This window comes from Protomyctophum bolini (genome assembly GCF_963924005.1).
Source record: "Protomyctophum bolini genome assembly, chromosome: 15".
In the NCBI taxonomy this organism is placed as follows: Eukaryota; Metazoa; Chordata; class Actinopteri; order Myctophiformes; family Myctophidae; genus Protomyctophum; species Protomyctophum bolini.
Window position 1 is genome coordinate 18,697,619 of NC_137876.1, and position 27,164 is coordinate 18,724,782.

The following is a 27,164-nucleotide window of genomic DNA, read 5'->3' on the forward strand; positions in this document are numbered from 1 at the left end:
CACCAGAACAATCAGGCAATCATTAAGTGGAAAAAAGGAAAAAGAGGGAAACGTGTGAGAAAGGACCCATCAAATGAAAAAGTATACACCTAAAGCTATGGAAAGGCTACATTAAAAAACTAACTATATGTGTGTGTTGAATCTATAGGTGGGCCATGTGGTTTGGGTTGTATAGTTTGTTTTGGGAGGTCTGAAGCTTTGTTTTTAGTGCCACTGAGGTGTTGGAGTAACTGGTCCTAGTAAAAAGATTAACACTAGAAACCCCCCCGAACCCACCCCCACCCCGACCCCCACCCACAAGTGTTTACAGTAGCCAATAAGCCTACATATAATAGCCTATGTTTATTGCTACCATGATTGATTGATTCTCTAGTGTCATGCTTCCGAAGAAGCCCAGCCCCATATGGACACTTTTTACAGTTTAGGGCCTACATAAACAATGACAATAAACCGACATGACAGTTTGCAAACATTGATCAAGTGAATACCAAACTGACTAATACACTCCAGATCCTCACAAGGCAGATTACATAATATACTGTACAACATAAAATAAAATACACCATTAGGCCTGTGACAAGAGACACATATACTTGAAGACCTGGGATTGTCTTCTACTCCAGGCTCTATAGAAACAAACTGGGCTGTCCTAAATACTTCATTATTCAATAACCAGACCATCATCTTCCCAACATAGATCAGGATTTCTTTGTTGCATTGCCTCAAATAGTGGAACCCTCAAATCATCATACAGGGTACAATAAAACATAAAATGAAATTATTTTTCCACATAATTTAGGTCACATACTACATTACATAATCTATTCTCTGATTCTCTCACTGCTAAAAACCGCCCTACCTCAATAGCCAGAGGCAGGATACCAGTTCTCAGCTGGGCACACAATGGCCGCTGGTTTCTGGTTATAGGGAGGATTTGACATATACAGTTCAGTACCAAAACACTGTTTCATCTACACATATGATGAACATGTGTAGACATATGCTACCAGTGTTGACGATGTCTTGTATGTCATGATGAATTGAATACACAGGACTGTATAATACTCGTTTACATCAGGGTCCCCCATTTTCAATTCATCAGAACATTTAAAGATGCACAAATATACACTTCTATGAAAGAAATCACACCCGTGTGAACTGAGCGGTGCAACCTCTCTCTCTCTCTCACTCTCATTAGCGCACAACGCGTGATTTCTTTCTATGTCCGAGCATAGACATGGTAACGCCCCCCCCCCCTGCCTCTGATTGGCCTACCGACACTGCCCGTCTTGCCTGTCCTCCGAGATGCAAGGCTACTCCGTGGTGGGAAAAAATACAAGTACAAGTGAATGGCAACACGCGACAGTAACTTGTAACTTTAATTTTTGTAGAAGAGCTCCCGACCGGATCATATACAGACTTTTGAAACAGAGACCATGAGGCTTTCCTCCGAGGTGGTGGAAAGCCTGGTGAGGCGAGGTCACATGCTGGATAGTCTGCCGCGAGGTTACATGGATATAGTCTCAATGAATACTGGAGAACTCGGGTCGCCGACTCTTCTTCATCTTTGCCGAGATTTCTTCCCCTTTCGCCGACTCTTCGTCACTTTCCGGTCCGAGTTCTGTCTGAGAACTCGGACGGAAAGTGACGAAGAGTCGGCGAAACGGGAAGAAATCTCGGCACTGGAGCGCGCATCTAGCTATACATGATGATCATGCACGCTGATCAGACAGCAGATCAATAAAAGCATGCAAAAGCATTCGGCTTTCACAAGTGTGCCCATATAGAGAAGGAAAATAATTAAGAATTCGGTGGCATTTCTTTCACATTGCAAAAGAGCAATTTTTGCTCTTTGTCCTTATAGATAGAAATGATATTCCCATTCGTCTTTGTGTCTGCCCGTGTAACGCACCAGCGAGTGTGAGGGGTTGGGGAACGGATGCAAAGTACATATGAAACTAACGTTAGCTCCCATGCTAGCTAGTAGCTTCCCTCGTCAACACAACAACACCACAGATCGGGTGGAAGCTGCTGATATCACGTTGCTTGTGCCCGTGGATGGGAAATAAGATTTAAAAGGCTATGGAAGCGTGGATGAAAGGCAAAGCACAGATGTGTGCAAAGTTTTGTCGGATCTGCCTGTGCATTCCGTCTGCTGCAGTGCGTGTGTGTTCTGTCAACTTCTGTGTTACTCTTGTGAGTCTGTCACTGGCTGGCTGAATGCATAGTTAAAGAGCGTCACTCATAAGCATGCGCCCTTCCTGCGCTGGAAGATCTACAAGTTATCTACCCGCCGCAATGCACGGCACGTTGGGCTTGTACATCTGTGTTTCTCCCGCAGTTTAGTTGAATTATATCGATTCACAACTTTATTTGCCCCTTCACTTCAGCAGCACAGAGACGCCTGTATGATAGACTCACGGAGCTGCATGGCCAGACTTTTTTCACTGATCACATAACGCGGGCAACGCTCGCACAATAACTATAGCGCCGTTATGGAATGGGGAAATGTAAAGCGTTAGGTTACTGCAAATAGTAGTTACGTTATGTAACGCAATCCAGTAACCCCAGTTTGAAATGCATATCATCAGTGTTTGGGTTTGTTTTGGTTGTGTTGCTTTAGCATCGTTGGCACAGTAGCTGGCAGTAGCTAACATTCAGAAACTTGCAGCTGCAGCTGCTGAAAGTGCCCCGAAACGTGGAGAATATTCGGCAGAATCTGAAGAAGAGTCGTCGCGCGGCGAATCTTCTTAAGAGTCTGCCGAATATTCTCCACGGTTTGCCGACTTGTCTTGAGAAGTCGGCAAAAAGGGTAAATCCGCCGAGTGTTCTTGTTACCGTCTCAATCAACACTAACACTTTAATTTAGAACACAGCCAAATCAGATCATAGTTGTTCAATCAATTATTCAATCAAAGCAAACGGCACAAAAGATATTAGTTTGCCTCTTCTACCAAAATTAAAGTTACAAGTTACTGTCGCGTGTTGCCATTCTCTTGTATTATTTATTTCCCACCACGGAGTAGCCTTGCATCTCGGAGGACAGGCAAGACGTTGGCAGTGTCGGTAGGCCAATCAGAGGCAGGCGGGGCGTTACCATGTCTATGCTCGGACGTAGAAAGAAATCATGCGCAGGCAACAGTGCAACACTATCTCTCTCTCTCTCTTTTTCTGGCACACCAGCGCCACTTTTGCCCCTACTGGTACTCTAAACATAGTCACATATAGGTTGGGACCATGGTTGGGACCATAGACTGTAAAAAAAATATGGACAAAGCGTTCTCCGGGTCTGATATGGACGTAAGATGAAGCCTGTCATCTTTCTAGATCCGTTTGGGCCCAGCTGGCCCATTGGCTGGCCCAGACAACGAGGCGGGACTTCACCCCTTCTTCTTCGTTGGTTTTTATTTTGACTCGAGCGGGGGGTGGTCCCGATCATAGACTGTAACGGTAGCCTCGCCCCTCAGAACATACTCGACTTTATGGTAATTTTTTGAATAAATTTGGGACCATAATTTTCCAAAAATAATAAATGACATGAGAAATGAGACTTTAAACTAGTGACTGGAAGCAGAAAGTATTCATGACCATGTTTATTAAGGTAATACAGTCTAGATGAAGTTGGGCCCAAATACATGTTTTTTTTTGGGCCAACAGGCCATTATATAAACTTTCAGGAAGTCCCGATTTCCTTAGTGGCTTCACAAAATATCTGTCTGACTGCCCCCCTGGTTGGGACAGACATTGCTGTTCCTTGGAGTGGTTGCACCACTCAAAAATTATTATTATTATTATTATTATTAATTTATTTTAGTTTAATGTGAACATCTATTTTGGAAAACTTCATCGGTAAAACAAAAATAATAACGTATATCCGTGAGTGAGTGTTTTATTTTGAAGTCCACTACCGATGTGTTGGTGTAGCATTATGTGCAACTTGACGCTGGTCAGGTACTGAGCTGTGTTGCCATGTCCGGTTATTATAAGCGATTGTGGGCTTCTATTTCTGTAAAGTTGTAAATGTAAATATTTCTTATAGCTGCGGGTTGCGGCGTTTTTATGGAGCCTGTTTCAAAAGTGTAGTCGTATCGCTTATTTTGGGCTTGTTTCAGTGCTTCCCTAGTGGTTCCAAAAGTGAGGTCCGGGGACCCCCAGGGGTCCTTGAGGGAGTTCCAGGGCGTCCCCGGCTAAATGATAGTTAATTGGAACAAAATGGAACTTATGGGTCTGTAACTCTGAAAGTATTCTTCCTTTTGTACACTCTCAGAATTAAATTAAACATCGATTTTACAATATACATTGGGCTGGGGCCTTCCAGACTTAGAGTACTCTAAGGTTCCAGACAGTGATATAAATGCCATTAAATGGGGGTCCGTACCAGACTAATGCATGTCAAACTGCAGTGCATGGGATGAGGGGGGGGGGGTCCTTGAAATTAAAATGGTTGAGAATCTCTGCTAGAGCCATACAAATCTTCTCTTTATGGCCTGGGGGTCCCTGGCTTTCAAAAAGAGAAAAACCTTCCGCAGTCCCTTCCTTGGAAGGATATATATATATATATATATATATATGTATATATATATATATATATATATATATAGAATACTGGTAGTCTACATTAGTCGTTTCTTTTGGGCTTTGTTTTCTGGTTTTGCTTGTTTCTCTCGCTAAACTTACGTGGCAACACTGTAGTGGAGCAGTGACTAGTGAGCACTGAGTAGCACTTACCCCAAAGCAGCAGCAGCAGACAGAGCAGAGCCAGGGCAGACAGAACAGATACTCACTCAACTCAGGTTAGTTTTTTTTCTCCTCCATTCCAAAAGGACACGACAGTGATGTCAATGTATGTAGCCTTATGAGGACATTAAACTCAATATTTATACTTAAAGTTGGGCACGTGTTCAAAACATTTTAAGTCATAAAAAAGCAACGTGATTACCTTTTTTATTCCTATCGTTTGTTTTCCCCAAATAGCTAAAACAGCGGATCATAATTTAATAACACCCGAAGCTAGATGTCGCTTGCTTTTGACGTGGCCTGACCCATCCTGGTTTGTTGTACTTTGTGTTGGGGGAGTATTTTGTTGTTAATTTGACGCTAAATTAACCAAACTCTTAACATCGAGAGTCACGGGCTGAATAAACCTCACGGTTTGTACACTTTGTAAACACTTGTGTCGGGAGTCATCCAATCCATCCAACCCCTGGGCTAGCCCACCGAGGCTAATGAGGTTAGCATGTTCTGCCAACACTTTCAATGGACCTCGGTGCTTAGCATGCTAGTTAGCATTGATGCTACTAACGCTGCCTAGGCTGCAGCACAGAAGTTTATTTTTACTAGACAACTTAAAACCATTAAAGGCTGCTGCATTATGTTGGCTGTTTAAATCAACCAACATTACGGTTCTACCCGTGTTGTTTGTGCCTCTAGCAAATAACTGTCTATATTGTCCAATAGCTCTTATTATTTTAACCCAAGTAAGGCCAGTCTAGGTCTTGACTGAGGGGGGAGGTCTTGTGTTTTGCCCTATGGTTTTGCCTCAGTGAAACTAAATGAAACACAAACGCACGAAAATGAATGTTTTTATTTCATTTGATCGAACCAAGCTCTCGGGATGTCGCCTGGGTCTTCTTTGCTAGTTGTCATGAGGCTAATGTCATGTCGACCCCGAGTTCCATTTCGGAATGTTTTTAAGTGAGAAGAGTGAGCAGGCCAGGCTAACCTGTGGTGATGTGGGGGGTTGTGTGTGTGTGTGTGTGTGTGTGTGTGTGTACTCTGGGTACATCTTGGCTGTGTCTGGCTCTGGCTTTGAATTGCTAACATCTACATTATGTGGCAACAGCGAAGTGAATGCATGCTCTTCTTACAGAAAGTCAGTCAAACGACAGGCAGTCAGGCAGGCTTACATATAGACAGACTGGTAGACAGTGACAGACATACCGAAAGAGGCCCTGGTTATGTCTGGACCTGACAGCTGCATTCTGTGTCTGCAAGAAGAAGCCACACATGCAATACATAGCCTATAGTAATGTCACAGAGGACATGCATTCGCTGTGGCTTTTCGCCCGTAGTTTTATTGGCAATACTGCGTCGTTCTATTTGTGTTCTCAAAGATGTTCATGTCAATTCACAGACTGCCCCCCCCCCCCAAAATATTGATACGTATTGCCGTTGATCCCAACTTCAAAATATGTTATGACCCCCTTGTTAGATTACAGTAGTGCAGAGTTCTACAGTATACGAGGGGGAGATAACAGTGGAGAGACTCGGTGATCTTAAAAGTAGTACTTGTTGTAATGTACAAACATTCTCTCATATGGCTCTGCATTTGGCTGGGGACCCCTCAAAACACTGGTTCTCAATGTGGGGTCAGAGGACCCCCACCCCCCAGGGGTCCCTGAGGAGTTAAACAGGCCTCGTTGACGGTGTGCAAACTAACTTAAGAAAGATGGACCGCCATTTGGACCTTCTCGTGTGCACTCGGAGTTAAACGATGAACACGGAGGATTTTAGAGTGTCGTCAATTGGGGTGAGGTGGTCCCACCCCCACTTAGAGAACCACGGTTTTGCAACCACAGGGAATTGTTCAGTCAAAGAGTGCAAATTAAATCCCCCCCCCCCCCAAGTCCCATAAATGGTGTATATATATATACCACCAATGGTTGGTACCCAAATGAAATAAGTTGCCCAGGGCTCCAGACTAACTTTATTCACCAACGTCCCGGAACCGTCCCAAAATACAATTTGAACCGTCCCGAAGTAAATGTATACAGTCCACGGGGAAAAAAAGTAAAAAAAGCACCACTCAAATTGCAAAATTAATAACTGTATTCCTATTGTAATAGAAATACAATACTGCAGTATACTATTTGTTTGGCTTCATGTTTCTTCTGTAGATGGAGAAAATACACTGATTTAGTCAAAATGCTCCCAGATGAAAAATAGGGCTTGGTTCAAAATGTTAATCGAATTAATTAGAGGCTTTGTTATTAATACATCTAAATTAATCACATTTTAATCTCCTATCAATATTCGACCTGAGAACAGTGATATTTATTTTCAAATGGATTTTGTTATTTTGGTATACCAGTGAATTAATGAATAGTGACTACGGTAGCCTATAACACTTTGGTGTAGGCTCAAATGTCTATTATATGGGTGGCATGAGAAAACAAATAGAAACTGCTTTATTAGGGGGAACACTAAGACGAAGGAATTGCATTTTGGGGTGTGCATTCCACAGTGTTGGGGCAGCAATTCCAGAACAGTCTGAGCATTTGGAAAACATCTGTTGCTTCAGAGGATATATACCAACATATTATTTAATGTCAATGCCAGCTAGCAAGCCTAGCATGGAAGCTAACATTAAACGTTGGCGTAGTGTAGCCCCATGTCCATATGGAACTTCTCTGTAGCACACAACCATGGTTTTATCCACGCATCCAACAGATAGTTTTTAAATCTAAATGTCACATCCACAGGGCAAAAGCCATATATGCGGCTACGTGATTCCTTTGGGTGAATGGTAGTGTGTGCGTTGATGTTGTCAACTTGTCTGACGGCACTGGAAAAAGTCTTTGCAGCGCTGCTAGTCTCATGCTGCTCCTCGCTGCACACGTTATGCGCATTTTCAGTGTAAAAAAACTCCTCTAGTCCCGAAACCGTCCCGAATGAGATAAATTTAAGTCCCAAATGGATCGGGACGCCGTTAATCTCGAGCCCTGAAGTTGCCTTCTCTCCGGTTTTACACATAGAAGCATTACAAAATAGTCACTATAGCGAGTAATGCAGCCTCGGTATAGGAATGTGCGAAATGTGTTTTGGACGTGATATTTCCTCCCATTTCAGCATACAGGCTCTTCGGTCTGTCTTGTCAGAGAGCATTGCAAAGTGGGGGTTGTGATTGATGTTTTTACGGTGTGGCTCTACCAAGAGGCTGGGTCTGTGTGTGTGTGCGACTGTGTGTCTCTTCGGAGCTAATCTCGCAAACCACTGGACTGATGATCCAGTCGCCAAGCTTTGTATGCACGCTAAGCTTTGTATGCACAGACAGTTGCACACTGTCACCTCTCCACACATTTTCCCCGATATGTTTTATGCTTTTGGAAACATTTAACTTTTTTATTTTATAATGTAGTCGGTCATTTGGGAGTCGTATGTCATAGATTTGTCGTGGTTGACTGAGGCGCACACTCTTGTCATCTACTTCCACAAATGCAAATTATTTCACTCATGTTTGCTAAAATCACAATGTCCTGTGTCCATCGATCTTCATCACACATTTTACGTTTATCTTTGGCCATGACTGCTTCTTTGATTGCATTCTCAATGATTCGTACATAATATGCACATCATATATCCTATTGTGGTTACTAGTAATTGACAGGCTAATTATATATATAATTTTTTTTATGAATGAATGCCTGCAATAATGTGATGCACGCAATGCGGCCTGTAAATCACAAAGGCTGTAGACCACATAGTAGAGCCATGGGGCCCATAGGGCATGAGCCTATCTCCTGTTTCTGTAGCGTGAGGCAGCTTGATGTACATGTACACCCCCTGGACATGACGCTAGTATGTCGCAGGGACTTACCCCCAATCCAACCCTTGATGCTGAGTGTCAAGCAGGGAGGCACTGGGTCCCATTTTTTAGAGTCTTTGGTATGACCCGGCCGGGGATCGAACCCTAACCTCCCAGTCTCAGGGCGGACACTCTAACCACAAGGCCACTGAGCTGTAGACCACATGACATGCCCTAAAAATATATTATTTCAATGTAAATACAAATAAATTAAGGTGACATGATCAAAAAGGGCTTCAGCTCAAACCCACAATGCAATACTTTGTTTTCAAGTATTGTATCACAAACATCAGTAGCATATTACAAAGCTATAGAAAACCATACCAATTAAACCTGTATTTTCCCAGTGCCTTAGTCTTATATGCAATGCCATTGCTGCTATTCCAAAGCCCCCGGGCCTCAGGTAAATTGGTAAATTATTTTCAGCAATATCTTTTTCCTGGGTAGAGCTTGTTGAGCTTGTCATTTTGAAAGTTTCTCTCAAGTCAAAAGTGTGGGCACATCTTCCCTAGAGTGTTTGTTCAGAAACGGGTCTCCCCATCTGTCCAGCTTTGTTTTTAACCAAAAATACACTTTCACGTCAGGAAGTATACCAATTTTTTGTTGGTGGGAAAAAAAACGATTCCAGAGAACTGGATCACTTTGTGTGGTTCTCTCCTACTGATTGAATGAAATTGCTATACTGACTGTAGCATTTATGTTTGTTTACTTTATTGAACACAAACAAGAGGATCATCAACAAGGGGGGGGGGGGGGGGGAGGGAAGGGAAGCCAGGAGGGGAAAGAAGCGTACCACCTATGTAGACGTGCTGCGGCGCGACAGCTTGCCTAACAACACTGCAGAGCTCAAGAGCCTGATGTTGGATAGGAAATTGTGGAGGGCAGCGATCCAGGAATCCCGAGTTGGTTTTGGCTAGACCTCACTCTCGCAGTAACGGACTAAACAAGAGGTGAGATGCCTGTTACCGAACAAAACACTATACGCTTTAAGATGGTGGAAACGGTGGCACCTGAACCAGGTGTCGTGGGCGGCAGACAGACACTGTATTTGCGTCGGTGGAGAGAGAGAGAGAGATGATCGTTCATGTGATGTAATGTGTGAATGGAGTTCTCCTTGTGGCATTGTGTGAGATGATTAGTGACACAGAATTTGATTGTTTTCAGTGGAGAAGAATTGTGTCATAGTGCGAGTGAGAAGAAGTGTCTGACTCTGAGACTCGCGCTGCTGCTGGTCACACCCATTAAACGGCAACAGTCTCCAAGTTGCACTGGCCTGGGGCGTCCCGTCCCCTCTGCCAGGGTGTAGGAACCCTCGCTTGCAAGCTATGCATGTTATGCTGCTATATGTTGTTGGGCTGTCGCCGGGCAGAAGGGGCGCTTACCGAAAGGTCCATTTTAGAGAATGTCGAACAATTGTTATTTTAATAAACGTTTGCCAAAAGCATGGAATTGTGGACAAAATCTTATCCATTGACGACGACGTATTATTTTGGGTCTGAGAGGCTAAATGTCATCAAATGGTGGTCCGAGGCTCAAATGCTGAATGAATAACCCATTCTGAACGGGAACCCATTTTGGTGTTAGCATCATGTTATGCTTTAGCTATTGAAAAATAGCAGATCTACAAGCTCATAGCGCGCCACCGAGTGGCGCGCTACGAGCTTGTAGGTCTGCTATTTTTGAAAAATCGAAGAACGACTGACATTTTTAGAATCGGATCTCGGGTCCGAATGGGTTAATCAGACCAGTGTGTGTCCAGTGGAAACCTCGAATGAATCTGATCTCAGGTCAGAATGGGTTAATGGACCTTGATCTGAAAAGGGATGAAAGCCACTTACCTATAGGCACCAGGTTGGAATTGGTTAAGTGGAGGCTTGTTTTTGTGGAGTGACGGTAACGACACACACACACACACCACTAACGTAACGCAGCTGTTCCTAATTCACAATGATGAGTCATCAGATTTTGTCGAGCAGCAACGCTAGCATCAAGACAATGGCAAGCACCACATTGTGGCTTTAAAACTCCTATAATATATTGTCGTCGCTGTCCAGCAGAAAACCCTGTATCTCCATGTTTCAGCTTTTCACGCGTCACACTAAGCAGCGAAAAATAGGCGATCTACAAGCTCTCAACGCAATGCGCCGTGTTGCTGCTTGCCTTGTATATCTGTTCTTTTTGATATTTAGCAGAAAGAAATGACGTGAAATAAAAAAAATGGTTAATAATTAACCAATGAACTTATTAACGAGTGCTTGTGAGTTGTGACTAAATGACTACAGTGCAGAAAGATGTGAGGCTTTGGGACAGAATTGTAAAGCTCTTCTCTGGTTTCAGACAGAGGTGGGGTAGTTTTAATAGCTGGGTGTAGCTGACATGGTTGAATTGGTGAATAAATAAGAGCATATTTGTGCAAGACGGTCATCAATTTGACAGATTCCCAGGGAAGACCACCGTTTTTGGACCTCGAAGCATTGGAAATTGCCTTGCTGCAAGTTTTTGCCAGTTGAGCTTATACTAAAATGTATTTTGTATTTTTTTTTGACACTTTATGAAAATAGCCGATCTAACAAGCTCACAGCTTGCAGATCGGCTATTTTATTACTTAAACTGGACCACTTGTCCACTAGTTCCTTCCTAACATTGTAGTTTTAACATTTTGTCGACGAAATTGTCAGTATATTTAGTCTTGGTCTCAGTCATCGTAGCTTAGTTTTCTTTTAGTCTCCTTTTTTTCCCCAGTTTTCGTCGGTGGAAAAAGGTAGTCGTCTAGTCGACGAACAATTTTCGTTTTAGTCGACTAAATCAACAGTGTTGCTGCAGTGCTTGCTTGCTCTGCGGTCTCTTCTCTTTTTCCCCCTTCTAGCTGTTGGCTGTGCCTTCTTGGCTTGGCTCCCACCCAGTGCAACGGTGTCGGGTTTTGTTTGCAACCAGACCACTTCCGGGGTGACTGACACCGTGCCTTGCCACAGCCTCACCCTTGAATCTCTCTCCGACCGCGCCTGTGACCCGCGGGGGAGGGGAGGCCTCCGTAGAGGTCCCTCCCTCATGTGGTTTCCGACCAAGCGCCATGATGCGACGACGAGAGTGATTCGTAGCGCTCTTGTGTAGATGCCATTTCATTCAGGGCCTTTTTCCTGCCGTGTGCCCGTAAAGCCCTCCTTGTCTTATTGGCACATAACAGCCTGGGTTTACATAGAAAAACAATATAGATACCAGCAGTTATCACTTATCAGCCACTGGACTAGTGTGGTGGCGTTTGCCTGCAGAAACACATTGCCCTCAGTCTGTATTGTTGGGTGAGAGAGACGGGGATGTTTTTGGGCAACAAAAAATAAATAACAATGGGGAAAAAACCCCCCCCGCCTAAATACAGCGAGAAGGGCACATTAGCGACTGCTGGTATAGACGAAATCCGCGGAGCAGCGTTCATAACTGCGGTGTCGAGCGGCACTGCTTGAACACAGCGGCGTTGCATGTACAGGCCAGCACTGCATTGTTGTCACTATGCATTCAGAGTTAATATCTAGTAGTTATTGCAACCCTTTATACTTTATAGCTGACCAGGCAGGGTACCCCAGTGCTCTCTGCTTCATCCGCTCCTGGTTTCCCTCTACAGTACACGGTACAGGAAGCTCACAAGAGGTTGCAGTACTGTGTGACACATTGTGGGCTTGTACATCAGCTGTTTTTCATTGGGACGAGTAGGGTAGGGTAGGGTAGGGTAGGGTGCACGTGGTCAACAGAGAACTGGTGAAGATCCCCAGACCTGAACCAGACCAGAGAGACCCTCCCAGTGTTATTTGTCAATCCAGTCCTTTAGGCAAACTGAACTCTGGCCTGTGATTAAACCACACCGTTATCTCCAGTAGTTCCAACGATTGTTCCAGATAGAGAGAGAGAGATAGAGAGAGAGAGAGAGAGAGTGTGTGTGTTCAGGTCCGACAGTCCCGGAAAGGACGTGCTGTGATTGGCCAGTACAGTCAAAGTCACCTGACTGGCAGCGTGGCGTAGAAGTGGCCCATACGCACTTCCGGCGCACTTCCGCTCTCACGTCGATACAAGTTTCCGCGGCAGCCAAAGAGGCATCTTATCTGTATTTTGCGCGTGTGTGGGTGCGTCCACACAGTCGAGTCACAGAGATGCGGCAGGAGTCTCTTCCTGGTTTTCCAGGTCTCCTGTCCCGACGCGTGAAGTTGCAGCGTGGGTGGAGCTTCATTTCCATCCACCAGCTGTCTTAAAAAACCAGGAAGAGACTCCTGCCGCGAGCGGCAAGGAGCGTCTTCGTGACGCGACTGTGTGGATGCAGTCTGTGTGTGTGTGTGTGTGTGCAATGCCAATGATGTAATGCTATGACGTGACTGATTCAACCTAACCAGATGTTTCTGGGTGGGTTAGCTCTCTCCCTCACGCACGTGCACGTACACACACTCTGGTTTCTCTAGTTCTTTGCACAATTCGTTGTTCTTTGCATTGATTTGTGCATGTGAAAAAAAGGTTAATGATTAAAAGAGATCTGACAAGTAATCAGGCAGGCAGCCCTAGGTTTTATAATATTTATACATGTATATTTGACGTTTGTAAAGGAATTATCCTGGACATTTCAGACATTGAGTCCCCAGTTTAATGATTGAATTGGACCCTTAACTGTCTGTAACCTTTTTTGAGATTGTACCAAATGGAACCAGTTGGACCCGACTGGGTCCATGTTTGTAGTTGTACTACTATTCCACCAGTTTAGTGTGTATTTTTGGTTACCAGAGATTAAAAAAAACCCATACTGTATTAAATGGGGGTCTGTCTGTGGCCTAATGCAGTGATTCTGAGCCTTTCCAGGCCAGCCGTGACACCACAAAATAGTCCTATTTGAACTGGGGACCCAAGCCTGTAGATTGGCTATTTTCACAGTTCTTGCCTCTTTCTTATAATATTTGACAATTTCCCCATTCTTTTGTAGTACTTTTGAGGCAGTAATGACTTTATCTTTAGGTATTAAAAAGAAATTCACCTAGAAATTGACTTAATTGTCCTCTGGAGGGGACCCCGCCTGGGGGTTCCGAACCACACGTTGAGAACCACTGGCCTAAAATGAATAATAACAGCCCGCGGCTCGTCGAAGTGAGAAGGGGCTGAAAATCAACGCGTTCGAACAGTGGTTTTCAACCAATGGGCCGGGGAGGCCCTTGAAGGGACTCTAGGTGGTCCCCCACCCAGCTAAATGATGGAGAGTCGGTAACCAAATGGGCCATTATAGATATTTAACTCTTGAGAGCGTAAAATGAAACCTAATAATAATAATAATACTTTTTAATTATAATTATAAGGCGCCTTTCAGGGTACTCACGGTCGACCGCACAAGTTAAAAACGGTTGACGCAAAACACAGTTAAAAGCAAAAGCAGACGACAAAGTATAGCTTGCAGCAGAAAACACAGACCAATCATAGGCCTGCCTAAACAGGTGGGTTTGAAATGAGGCGATTGAGTCCACGTTTCTTATATCAGGGGGGAGGGAGTTCCAGAGGTGAGGACCCCTTACCCTTTTACCCTTACGGGTGCGGGGTCCATTTGGTTTCATATTACGCTCTCAACAGTTACATTATTGTTGAACGTCTGCATTACTTAATTTACAAGAAGTCTACACACAATTGGAGCATATAGGAGAATTGTTGATTTGATCAACGGGGCCATATCGATACAGCATGGGAATCTTATATCCAACGGTAAAATATTCAAAGTTTTGGGTGTGGTTGGTCCGTGGCTCATAATGCCGATAATATATAATGAGGCCTTGGTATGAAAAGGGTTGAAAACCCCACTGCTTTAGAATAGAATGGATGAATAGTCGTTCCTCCTGGAGAACATTGGAGATCCATTGTTCCGTCTGTGGCATCCGCCCGGCTCACCTCGTCTTGTAGAGACATGTGGAGGTATGTCTGTCTGCCGGGGCGGAGCCGATGGTCACATGACTCTGTGGAGTTTTCACCGTTTTCGAGTTTAATGTTTCTGTGGTGTGTGTGTGTGTGTGTGTGTGTTCAGGTGAAAACTGTGTCTCTGTGCGTGTCTCTCTGTGTGTGTCTCTGTGTGTCTGTCTGTCTGTCTGTCTGTCTGTCAGTCAGTCAGCTGGGCGTCAAAATGTAAAGATCCTGTTTGACTACTTTGTAAAAGAAGCTTTGTTCTCCGTTCACATGCACGGCGCTCGCGCACACACACACACACACAGACACACAGTGAGCTTCTTTTACAAGTATGTAGGACAGTGGTTTTTAACCCCATTTCAGTTTTTACAGTATGTGGCACGGTGTTTGTTTTAATAGGACAATAGTCCATCCAGAACCCCCCCCAAATGGACATTTATCAGGCCACAGAACCCTATTTTGAGAAAGATATTCTGCCAGGAACCCCATAGAAGATATGACGGGATACTGTAGGTAGGGGATGTTGTGAAACCTGTGATCCGCAGGATGTGAAATGTTTTATTTTTATTTTTATATATAGGCCTACTAGTCCTTACCCGTTCGAATATATTATGAACACCAAGTTATGTACATTTTAAAATAGTTCAACTAGCCCATCTACATCGACACGTTGTGAGCTTGTAGATCGGCTATTTGAACTATTTTTTAAAAGGTTCTTTGAAATAGTAAAAAAGGGCATTAGACACGCAGCAAAGGTCGTCGGGATGGGGACTCAAACCCGCGACACGCTGTCAGTTGAGTTGCGGTGTGTGTGTGTGTGTGTGTGTGCGCACACTCACACATCTGTGTCCTGCACACCGCACGCACGTACCCCGTAAGCAGACGTCGCACATGCTCGTGCGCTGGACCCGTTGTTGCACGCCAAGTAAATGATTCGCTTTTTCTTTCGGAGCGGAGTATCGCGCAGCGTGTTCTCGGGCGCAGCTCTGCGTGCCACGCCACTGTGTGATCAAAGAGATTCTACATAAAGAGGCGACACTCTCATTAAGTCCCATAGTTAACAACCAGCCGCCCCAACCAGTGCCTCCGCCATATTGGTGTAATGACGCAACTTCCGGTTGCTCTAAAGAACATTAAAAAGTTATTTTCATTCTATTCTACTTCTAATATTATCCTTCTATACAGAACTGGTCTGTGTTGAACAGCGAAAAGGTACCATAAATATGGCATGCTACTTTAGTTATTTACTCATTATCATATTCATGAATGGATCAAAGCTGAAATTACTTTAGTAACATATTCATTCAGAATATAAGTATATGTGCATGAGCGTGCGTGGGCGTGGCCTATGCACGTAAACGTGCGTCCAAAATTGAATTCAGATTTGAGTACATAATGGCCTACAAAAGCTAGCCCTGTTGTACTGTAGGCCTACATAATACACAAAAGCCATACAGATAAAATACAATAACATTAGCCTAGTATCTATATATTAGAACAATCTAAATTGTGATTTGGATTGACTTATTGTTATTATTACATTATTATTATTATTATTTTTTTTTTTTTGGTTGCTGTATATGATAATATGTAACAGCAATGGTGATTTTCACGCCTCTTTATATAGAATCTCTTTGGTGTGTTGTGGGATTATGTGACCCGCTTAACGGAGGTTAACGTGAGGTAACCGAATTCGATAGGCAACCAACTGTGGTGTACCGCGACGCCTTTGAGTCGACTCCATCGTCTTGTCATCAAATGATGTTCTTAGGAATGCGACAAAAGTCTCCATGAATTCATGGTGTGTGTAATTGAAAGAAAATAAGTCGTATATAGAGAGAAAATAAGTCTGAGAGAGAGAGAGAGAGAGAGTAGTAGCCTACACTACAGTTTTAAAAATATTGATTTTAACTATCAGTAGAATTAAGTTAGGTTTAGGTTAGTTATGAGGTCGTACTGTATGCGTATGTGTAATTCAATGGGTTAACATTGATCATTATCCCCCCCCAAAGAGAACAGAGTACGTCAATAGAGGAAAAACAGCCTGGTTTTGATTGATTAAATAATCAATCAATTTCCAATCCGACAGTCAGCCCGCACACTTATCTAACAATGACGCCATTTAAAACCATTATTTTTTTAAGGGCCTTTCTGTGTGGAGTTTGCATGTTCTCCCCGTGTCCCCTAGGGTAGGTACCCTCACAAAAACATGCAGTAATCCTGGTCTCTAAACTGCCTCCCCCTGGCCAGCCGGGGCGCCTAATGGAGGGCAAAGGAGCTGGTTGGAATAACGTGTTCCTTCCACGCGCTACGTCCAACCAGGGAAATTCCCCTCTGTCAGGTGTAAAGGAGCAACTTGGACACTCAAGCATGAAGGGAGCATGAGTTAGTTAGTTGTAAGCGAAGGGCTAGTTGGATTTAGTCAGTCGGAGAACTTGGGAGTTGGCCTGGTCGGCCTGCAATGACATGCATAAGATCTGGTCGTCCCAGCTTGGTAAGAAAATAATCAGGACGACCGTTCGTTGAGCCGATTCTACTCTATGGCTCGGAGACATGGACACTTTCAGAAAGAAATGAGAGACACGGTTGGATGGCACTTAACACCCGCCTTCTAATGAGAGCGCAAAATCTCTCTTGGAAGAGCCACCCATCGACTGATCTACGTGACGAATCATGACGATGAACACAATATTTTGGGCCGATCAAATAATTTATAAGACGAAAAATAAAACAAATAGTGTTGTCTCCTGACTTTCTTTTCTTCTTTCTAATGATTTGATCGTCCCAAAATATTGTGTTCATTGTCATGATTCGTCACGATCCGAATTGGCTTTGTCCGCGGCGTAACCGTCTTTAAATAAATTATATTAAAAGTGCCGATGGGAGAATGCATGGGGCTTTCACTTCCTGGGCCACTCGCTTTTCTGAAAGGGGGCGGGGACTGCGGCGCTCTATAGGGACAAGTGCATCAGTAAGCAGGAACTGGGGATGGCAATGAAGGACCGGAAAGTCTGCCGTGGCATTGTGTGAAATCCATGATCTCGACCGCGGTCGAAGAATTATGATGATGATGATGGCGTTCATTGGATATTTAGTTGGAGTTAGTTGGAGTCAGGTCATTTATTTGTCTCATAACCCATTTTGGGCGGGGAAGCCCTTTTGGTGTTAGCATTATGTTATGCTTTAGCTATTGAAAAAAATAGCAGATCTACAAGCTCATAGCGCGCCCACCGAGTGGCGCGCTATGAGCTTGTAGGTCTGCTATATTTGAAAGATCGACTGACGGAAACGTAGCTTTTTCAGAAAACTGTCAGGATGTGGAAGACATTTTTAGAATCTGATCTCGGGTCAGAACGGGTTCATTTAGAGCAGTGGTTTTCAACCCTTTTTCATACCGAGGTCCATTATTTATTCGGCATTTGGAGCCACAGACCACCATTTGATGACATTTAGCCTCTCGGACCACGTTTCCATGCTGTATTGATGTGGTACCACGGGAGAGACTAGAACATGCAAACGTTGATCAAGATAACAAATCCACATTTCTCTTGTGTAGACTTCTTGTAAATGAAGTAATGCCGATGTTTAACAATAAATTAACTCTTGGGGTGGGGGTCGGTCCCTGAAACGACATATTTTTAAGATGCGGGCGGCCGGCGGCCAATTACACATATTTTACACACCCTCCGCCAACCCGGGGACTTAACTCATGCTTCCTTCATGCTTGAGTGTCCAAGTTGCTCCTTTACACCTGACAGGGGGGGAGTTTCCCTGGTTGGACGTAGCGCGTGAAAGGAACACGTTATTCCAACCAGTTCCTTTCCCCTCCATCAGGCGCCCCGGCTGGCCAGGGGGAGGCAGTTTAGAGACCAGGATTACTGCATGTTTTTTGTGAGGGTACCTACCCTATAGGGGACACGGGGAGATCACGCAAACTCCACACAGAAAGGCCCTTTCGCCAACCCCCGCCTTCGGGTATGGGCACTGATGACGCGGAGGAGGAAACACGCCGCCAGCACCCACAGTGCCCCGTGGGGGTCCTCGACATTAAATAGTTTGAGAACCACTGACACAGAAACATAGGATATTTCAGAAAAGGATTTATAGAAGCCTTTTATATTTTAGAATCTGCCTCGGGTCTAAATGGGTTCTAATAAGGCTGAGCTGTGACGGCCTCCCTCTCCTCTAGTTCTATCCCATAGAGTATTGTAAGGACAGAGACTGAACCGGAGCGACAACCCCCCCCCCCCCCCGTGAAGAACCGTCTACTTCCGCAAAGTTTCGTGCGCAAAATGCGGAATGTTCAATGTTAAACCCCAGCTGCACGGGGTTTCCTCGTCATAGCTCGTTGGAGAGCCTCACTGGGGGAGGGGGGGGGGGGGGGCAGAAGAGTAATGACACTCCCGTTGACTCGCATAATTTGTAACCATGGAATGCAGGAAGTGCTCATTGTGTCTCAATGGGGATAGTTCCAGCCACAGGAGCAATGTTTGGAACTATAAGCCCATAAGGCACCCGCTTCGCGGCGAGATCAAAGCGTGTTCACCACTCTCTCTTACTAGATTACTCTGGTTCTATCCACACTCATTTGCTGTGCTAGTTTCGTGCCCTCCTTCTTCTTCTTCTTCTTCTTCTGGGTCACCACAGCCTATTGTTTAGTTCTGTTCTCTTGAAGGGTGCAGCACTGCAGTCATGTGTTTGGGTTTGCTCTCTGCTTTATGACTCGGTGTTGACTGTGAGAGTGATGGCTATTCTGTTTACCAATACTTGTATCTTCTGGTCAAATGTATTGCTGTCTCAAGTCATTTTTTTTGCCATGAATTACTATCGTGGATGATGATGATGTCGTCGTAGGCCCATGATATGATATTTATCACATATTGTTTGTTGACGCTTGTTTGCCTACGCACCTGCTTGTGTGTGTGTGTGTGTGTGAGTGAGACACTGGCTAGCAAGTATTGGTAGAGTAGGTGTTGGATTCTCTCTCTCTCTCACTCCCACACGCACGCGCGCGCACAATATGGCGTGCATTCCAAGCATATTGATTACGCTCTGCCTTATATAGACATGGGTAGAGTCCCAAACGCCTATTGGCTCGTCACAAGACTGGCCACACACACACACACACACACACACACACCGAGAATGCATTCTCACTGCCACTTACTCAGTCCAACACACGCACAGTGCACACCCAATACTGGCAAGGGGTGTGTGTGTGTGTATCAGGAGAAGAGTTTTAACAGCTGTGTGTGTGAAACGGTCAGCATCACGTTCTGTTGTTGTTGTGTACGAACTCAAAGCACACAGACATAACATACACGCGTCACAGACACAGTTCTTGTAGTCAAATACTGTGTGTGTGTGTGTGTGTGTGTGTGTGTGTGTGTGTGTGTGTGATGGAATGAACGACACGTCATGATAATGTGTGTGTATAACTTAGTTAATGTGTGTGATTACCTTCAACATGAACCACAAACGTGGAGAAAGCGGCACTCAAAAATAAAACATGCAAATTCCCTGCCAGTTCGAACCCGGGCTCCCCCAGAGTTAGTGTCCTTGAGCAAGATATTGAACCCCTAATATGCTCCTGATGTGCTGGTTGGTTGGTGCCTTGCATGGTTTCCGCCGCCATCAGTGTATGAATGTGGCGCATGAATGTTTGTGAATGTAATGCATTATGTAAAGCGCCTTTGATAAAGGTGCTGTATAAATGCACCATTTTGCATCTTTTATTTTGGAGTGCTGCTTTTCCCCACTTTTGTGGTTTATGGGTTAATTTATATAGTTTATAGCTGAGCACCCTTAAATGTTTTCAAATGGGGGGTTCCGCTGCCAAAGGTTGATTTTTTTTTTGGGGTCCTTGACAAGAAAAGGTTTGGGAACCATCAGTGATCTAATGTGTGTGTGTTTCGTGTTCTTCTTCCACAGTTTTGTCTGACTCCCTGAACCCCAGAGGTCAGAGGTCATCGGATCATCACCTGGCCCGTCCTGGAGGAAGACTCTTCTCTTCTCTTTCCTGATGAGAGATGTGAAACTGTCAATCAGCAACCAATCAACAGTCAGCCTGGAGGTAAGACCCGCCTACGTACCTGACTGTACATCCACCTAATGCAAGGCTGCTCCCCATAGACTCTATGGGGAGAAGCCTTATAACTCTATGGGAGCAGCCTTATAGCTCTATGGCATAGAGCTATAAGGCTGCTCCCATAGAGTTATAAGGCTTCTCCCCATAGAGTTATAAGGCTGCTCCCATAGAGTTATAAGGCTGCTCCCATAGAGTTATAAGGCTGCTCCCATAGAGTTATAAGGCTGCTCCCATAGAGTTATAAGGCTGCTCCCCATAGAGTTATAAGGCTGCTCCCATAGTTATAAGGCTGCTCCCCATAGAGTTATAAGGCTGCTCCCATAGTTATAAGACTGCTCCCCATAGAGTTATAAGGTTGCTCCCATAGAGTTATAAGGCTGCTCCCCATAGTTATAAGGCTGCTCCCCATAGAGTTATAAGGCTGCTCCCCATAGAGTTATAAGGCTGCTCCCATAGTTATAAGGCTGCTCCCCATAGAGTTATAAGGCTGCTCCCATAGTTATAAGACTGCTCCCCATAGAGTTATAAGGTTGCTCCCATAGAGTTATAAGGCTGCTCCCCATAGTTATAAGGCTGCTCCCATAGAGTTATAAGGCTGCTCCCATAGAGTTATAAGGCTGCTCCCCATAGATTTATAAGACTGCTCCCATAGTTATAAGGCTGCTCCCCATAGAGTTATAAGGCTGCTCCCATAGTTATAAGGCTGCTCCCCATAGAGTTATAAGGCTGCTCCCATAGTTATAAGACTGCTCCCCATAGAGTTATAAGGTTGCTCCCATAGAGTTATAAGGTTGCTCCCCGACGCTGGATCTGCTATTTTTGAGCACCCTTCCACCGAGTGGTTAAACTGTTGGACGACCAAAAACACTAGCTGGGGCTCCTGTGTTGCGTTACGCTGAAATCGGTCACCCGTGAATACGTTTTTGTTATATATATTTTCACAAATCTAACTCGACTGACTTGGATCTTGGATCTTTTTTAAGATCACCTTATTTCCTTTCTCCTCTTCCTCTTCGGAAAGTCCTAGGATCACTCACACGTTGCGGAAGAGCGCCCTCTGTTGTAACCACTGAAAGCACTTCAAATGTCGTAATATGCGTCAATTGCGGTCTGTGCTTTGGATTGAAATAACGTGTATACATGCGTCAATGAGTTTATTTTATTGTTTATCTTTTTCAAAAGTACAAAAGAAACACCATTTTACATGAAGTGAGAAATGGAGCATGTTTATATTTTCTTGCAAGTGTGCCATTTCAATCTTAACGCCACATTGAAATAAGATATTTCCAACGGATTCAGATTTTCCACAAATAAAACGACCCTTTTCAAGTTCTTTTGAAATGACCCCAACCTACTGTATCTGACTCCCAGACTCCAGACAGTCCAGAGTTAAAAATAGCAGATCTACCACCACATAGAGCGGCACTCGTGCCGCGCTACGAGTTTGTAGATCTGCTATTTTTGAAAAATCGTGAAAATGTGGCGCAAATCTTTGAATATATATATATATATATATTCTTTCAGAGCGCGTGTTTTTAACTCAAATCTCTGCTTCTGGGGAGGTCCCTGGAATAACATATTTTCAGATGGGGGTCGACGGCCTATTACATGTAATTTTTGCGGTCCTTGACATGAAATATTGAGAACCACATGAGGTTTTTTCAGAAAAGTGTAATGACTTTTTTTTTTAATTTCGACGTCGGGCCTAAAATGGGTTAACGTTAAATATTTATAAAATACTGAAGAAATTGCTGTCTTATGCCTTCTTGTATGCTAAATGTGTACTATTGTTGTTGGGACTTGGGAGTTGGGGTTGGGTCCGATTGAGAATTGTTAAAATGATGCTTGTGTTCCAGAGCTGGAGAGAGAGAAAAAAAAAAAAAGGAAAAAAAGGTTGGGAACCGCTCCGCTCCATTGTGTACCAAAACATTAGTTTCTCCCTGTTATAAAACACATTCCTCATGTCTTGTCTCACTCTCTCTCTCTCTCTTTCTCCTCTCGCTGTCCCCTCTTTCTCTCTCTACCTCGGTCTCTCCTCTCTCGTTCTCCTCTCTCTGTCCTCTCTTTCTCTCTCTCTCTCTCTCTCTCTCCCTCAGTCTCTCTCTCCTCTCCTCATGTCTTTGGTATGACTCCCAGTGTGTTTATGCCAACATGTTCAACCACATGTACAGGCTCGCACCGACTCTCTCTCTCTCTCTCTCTCTCTCGAACATGCGCACGTGCGGTGCGCACGCCTGGAGGTGAAAAGCAGAACACGAGGTTCTGCAGACCTGCCCCTCGGGGAGACGCACGCACGCACGCACACAGAGTATTACCTCAGTAGATGATGCTAGCTGAGTGGTGTGATCTCACCGAGGCTTAGATCACTGTGGAACAACCAGTATGCTAGTCTAGCAGCAGCAGCTCCGTGTCAATAGTGTATATCGTAGACATTCATTGTCATGAATGTCCCTGTGATCTGTCAACGGGGGGTTGTCCTTTAGCCGACTTCTCTTTGGAGGAGAGCGGAAACGAACAAATAACTGCTTTTTTTTCCTTCTTACTATTAGAATTCCATTAGCCCCCCCCCCCTGACCCCGGCCACGCCTCCCGCGTTGCGGTTGCCAGGTTCCAACCTCACCTCTGACCTCACGAGCTTAGGACACGCCTTCACGTGCATGGTAGAGAGAGAGAGAGAGAGAGACTCATTTCACACGGTGTGATTTTTCTTTTACTTGGAGGAAAAACATTTTTTTTACTGACGTCGTGACTCATACAAATGGATCCACGACCTGTTCCCCGGCCTCGCTGTTTGGGGAAACGGTGCCCTCCTGAAGCGTAACGTTGAAGTGTAGTGACATCTGCTTGTGCTGGATCAGCTGCTCAAGCGCCTGTCATTCACAGCGTCTGACACCCAACAGTTTAAAGGAGAATTCCATACTAAAAGGCTTTCTTACCTTTCTTTGTAGTTGTTACGTCCCCACCAAAGAGGTCCAGGTGTTATTTTGTGCAAAAGCTCCTCATTGGCTATTTCCCCTACCATAAGCCCTAAATGAATTGCATTGAATTGAATGGGAATTGAATGGGGCTATGGGGTGTTGTGCTAATTCGCTTATTTCCATCGCTCAAAATGATAATTTCTTTGTATATATCCTCTCTTCATAATGTAAATAATATCCCTAGCGGCACACTTTACTGCTTCTTTCGATGGAAATAACCGAACTAGTAGCATAACACCCCATAGCCCCATTCAATTCCCATGCAATGCAATGCAATTCATTGAGGGCTTATGGTAGGGGAAATAGCCAATACGGAGTTTCTGCACAAAAAAACAACTGGACCTCTTTCGTGGGGACGTAACAACTACAAAGAAAGGTAAGAAAGCATTCTAGCATGGAATTCTCCTTTAACCCATTCAGGACGGGAACCCCCTTTGGTGTTTCAACCCATTCTGGAGCGGGAACCCCATTTTGGTGTTTTAAACTCGGCATTATGTTATACTTGTTTAGCCATTGAAAAATAGCAGATCTACAAGCTCATAGCGCGCCACCGAGTGGCGCGCTACGAGCTTGTAGGTCTGGACAACGCTCCACACGTCCCAAACTCTTCTCCCTTCTGGCTCCAAAACTGTGGAATGCACTTCCCATTGCAGTCAGAACTGCAGCATCACTCCCAATCTTCCGCCGTAGTTTGAAAACCCACCTTTTCAGACTCCATCATGGCCCATAGCACTTACCCCACCCCCCTTAGATAGCAATTCTGTAGACTTAGATAGCATTTGATACAGACTTATAGCATGTTATGTAAACAGCATAAGTGCATTGTATGTAGTCATAGCACGTCATAGTACATAATGTATATCATAGTAGTATAGATGTATAGCTTATTTCATTATAGATATTCCACTGTTACTTTCTTAGCTTACACATGTTTCATGATAAATGTTTTTATGTGATGTATTCCCCATGCTTTTTGTTCTTGCTTAATGTAAATCGCTCTGGATTAAGAGCGTCTGCTAAATGCCTAAATTGTAAATTGTAGGTCTGCTATTTTTGAGAAATCGTGAAAAATGCGGCACACATCTTTACTTTGAGTATATGTTCTTTCAGAAGACGAGAAGATTTTGAGATTGGGGTCCGGGGGCCAAATGCATATAATTTTGGGAGGTTCTTGACATGAAAATGTTTGAGAACGACTGACGTAGACACATGGGTTTTTTCAGAAAACTTGTCAGGATGTAGAAGACATTAGAATTCTAGAATTCTACAAGGTCTAGGTGGGTTAATTTGTCCCAGTAAAGTCTCCCGTCACTCGAGACGCCCACATCGTATTCCAGCCTCTCCCTAGCCGGGCCGATACCCGTTGGAGACGCTGTGTCGTCCAGCTGCGTATAGTCTCGCGTAGCCACTATCCCCACAATCTCCGAATGCTATATATATATATATACATATATATACGCTCCCGAAATCCAAGTATAAGGAAGCTGCCATTTCCGTTCACCAAAATATATATATATATATATATATATATATATATATATATATATATATTTTTTTTTTTACAAATGTTTTTCTTTTTTTCTTCTAAGCAACAACGTATATTATTCTTAGATGATTTGTAAAGACGAAAAAGAAAGTGGGGAGGAGGCTCCACTTCCGCTTTATATTTTGCTCATGGTCAGAGCTTCCGTTGCTCCAGACTGTATGACGGAAGCATTTATATTTTACTCATGATCAGAGCTTCCGTTGCTCCAGACTGTATGACGGAAGCATTTATATTTTACTCATGATCAGAGCTTCCGTAGCTCCAGACTGTATGACGGAAGCATTTATATTTTACTCATGATCAGAGCTTCCGTTGCTCCAGACTGTATGACGGAAGCATTTGGAAAGTGCGAGAGGCAACAGTCTGGCCACGCTGTGTAAAATGCCCCGCTGGCTACTAGCCAACAGAGTATGTTCCCCGCAAGCAATTACCGCTAATCATAATCTGTGATTTGTTACTATTATTTTTGCATAATCTCAATCGTTTCCATTCGTCTGTATCAGTTGGTTTCATTGACTAAAACATGACGAAAAATGTTTGTCGACTACCTGTTTTCGCTGACGTAAGCTAAATAATAGCTAAGCAATGATGACTATATATTCACAATTTCATCAACGGTCAAAAACTAGACTAACATATTGGGGAGGGAGGGACTAGTGGAGAAGCGATCCAGTAGAACTGAGACAAGTCTGGCTGTGTTCGGGTGTTCAGGAAATGGCAGATCTTAAAGCTCACAATGCCGCCGGGCTGCGTCGCGCTGTGAGCTTGCAGATCTGCCATTTTCAACATGCAATCGAGTGTAAAATTAGCCATTCCGACGCCGCCAATGCCTGCAAAAAGTAGACAAAAAATTAGGTTACTAAAAGTCTAAATATGTCTAAACAGACTTTTATTTAAACTAAACAGAATTTTATTCAAAATACTACAGGCGAAAAACTGTTTAAGTCCAAATGTTATTCTGACTCCTCCACGAAAAGGCTTCGTTGTCCTGAACCCTTATCCGTCGTTTATATATTATGGATAATTAGTGTGGACCTAAACAGTTTTTCGTCTGTAGTACCGGTACTCAAATGACTACAACTAAATATATATATTTTTTTCAAAATATAAATTCATCTGTATGAATTGTTACATTTTCATTTTCGAAAATGGTACGTCTACAATAATTTTTAGCAGCTATTTCCCCCGAAAATGTTGAGCATAATATTTATGTAATGGCATATTTAGGCTACATTTTTTGTTTTGATTAGGCCTGACTTTATATTGAGGTTATTTGCACTCTCTCTGTTGCCAAACCTAAAAGGCAAAGAGAAATGTAATTGTTATTTATATCTTCCAATGTTTCATGTCGAAACCGTTCTACTGCGATCGATCTATTACCTTTGGAGCATAACGCCGAAGTATTTGCAGCTTTGATTAAACGGAAATCTGTGCGAAAATAGTCCCATGGGTTGTTGAAGAGAAAAGCATGCCGCCATTACGATGCGAAACAAGAACAGCCTGCACAGCGTGTTGTGTCCACTTGCATTGAGCTCATTCTCCCAGAAGCCCTAGCAGCCCAGAGAGTGGCTTGATTTCCGGTTTCGTCGTCATAACGCAACGGGCCTCGTCACCAGGTCCGCGACAAAGCCGCCCTTTTGTTTTTAATTATAAAAAGCGTATTAAGCGTGGTGGAACCATGCATTCAATTATTTTAAGCCCTCAAAGTGTTTTAATCGTAATTCTTTGTATGACAACAAATAGTCGAGGGAAAGTCTTATAATTATTATTCCTTATAACGGGTGTTCTCTCACTCTGTCTCTCTCTCTCTCTCTCCCAGGTCTACCATGCACGTGAAGGCGTGTCCTAAGCTCGTGAGGTCAGAGGTGAGGTTGGAACCTGGCAACCGCAACCCGGGAGGCGTGGCCGGGGTCAGGGGGCGTTCCCCGCTGACCGTCATATCGGCGAACACGCTTCGCCACGGCAACAACAACAACAACCACAACAACACCAACGGACCGACAGGTGGCCATGGAGACGCCTGGAGACGCAAGGCCAAAGGCCAGGGAGGGG

At 44.1% G+C, this 27,164-nt stretch overlaps 1 long non-coding RNA gene across 1 annotated transcript; it reads left to right on the forward strand.

Moving 5' to 3' along the window:
• The first annotated feature begins 4,736 nt into the window (after positions 1 to 4,736).
• LOC308329004 lies at positions 4,737 to 27,151 on the forward strand. Its single transcript, XR_013965353.1, has 3 exons — positions 4,737 to 4,793; positions 20,432 to 20,573; positions 26,932 to 27,151. It is a non-coding gene; the product is annotated as an uncharacterized lncRNA (long non-coding RNA).
• Positions 27,152 to 27,164: the final 13 nt, after the last annotated feature.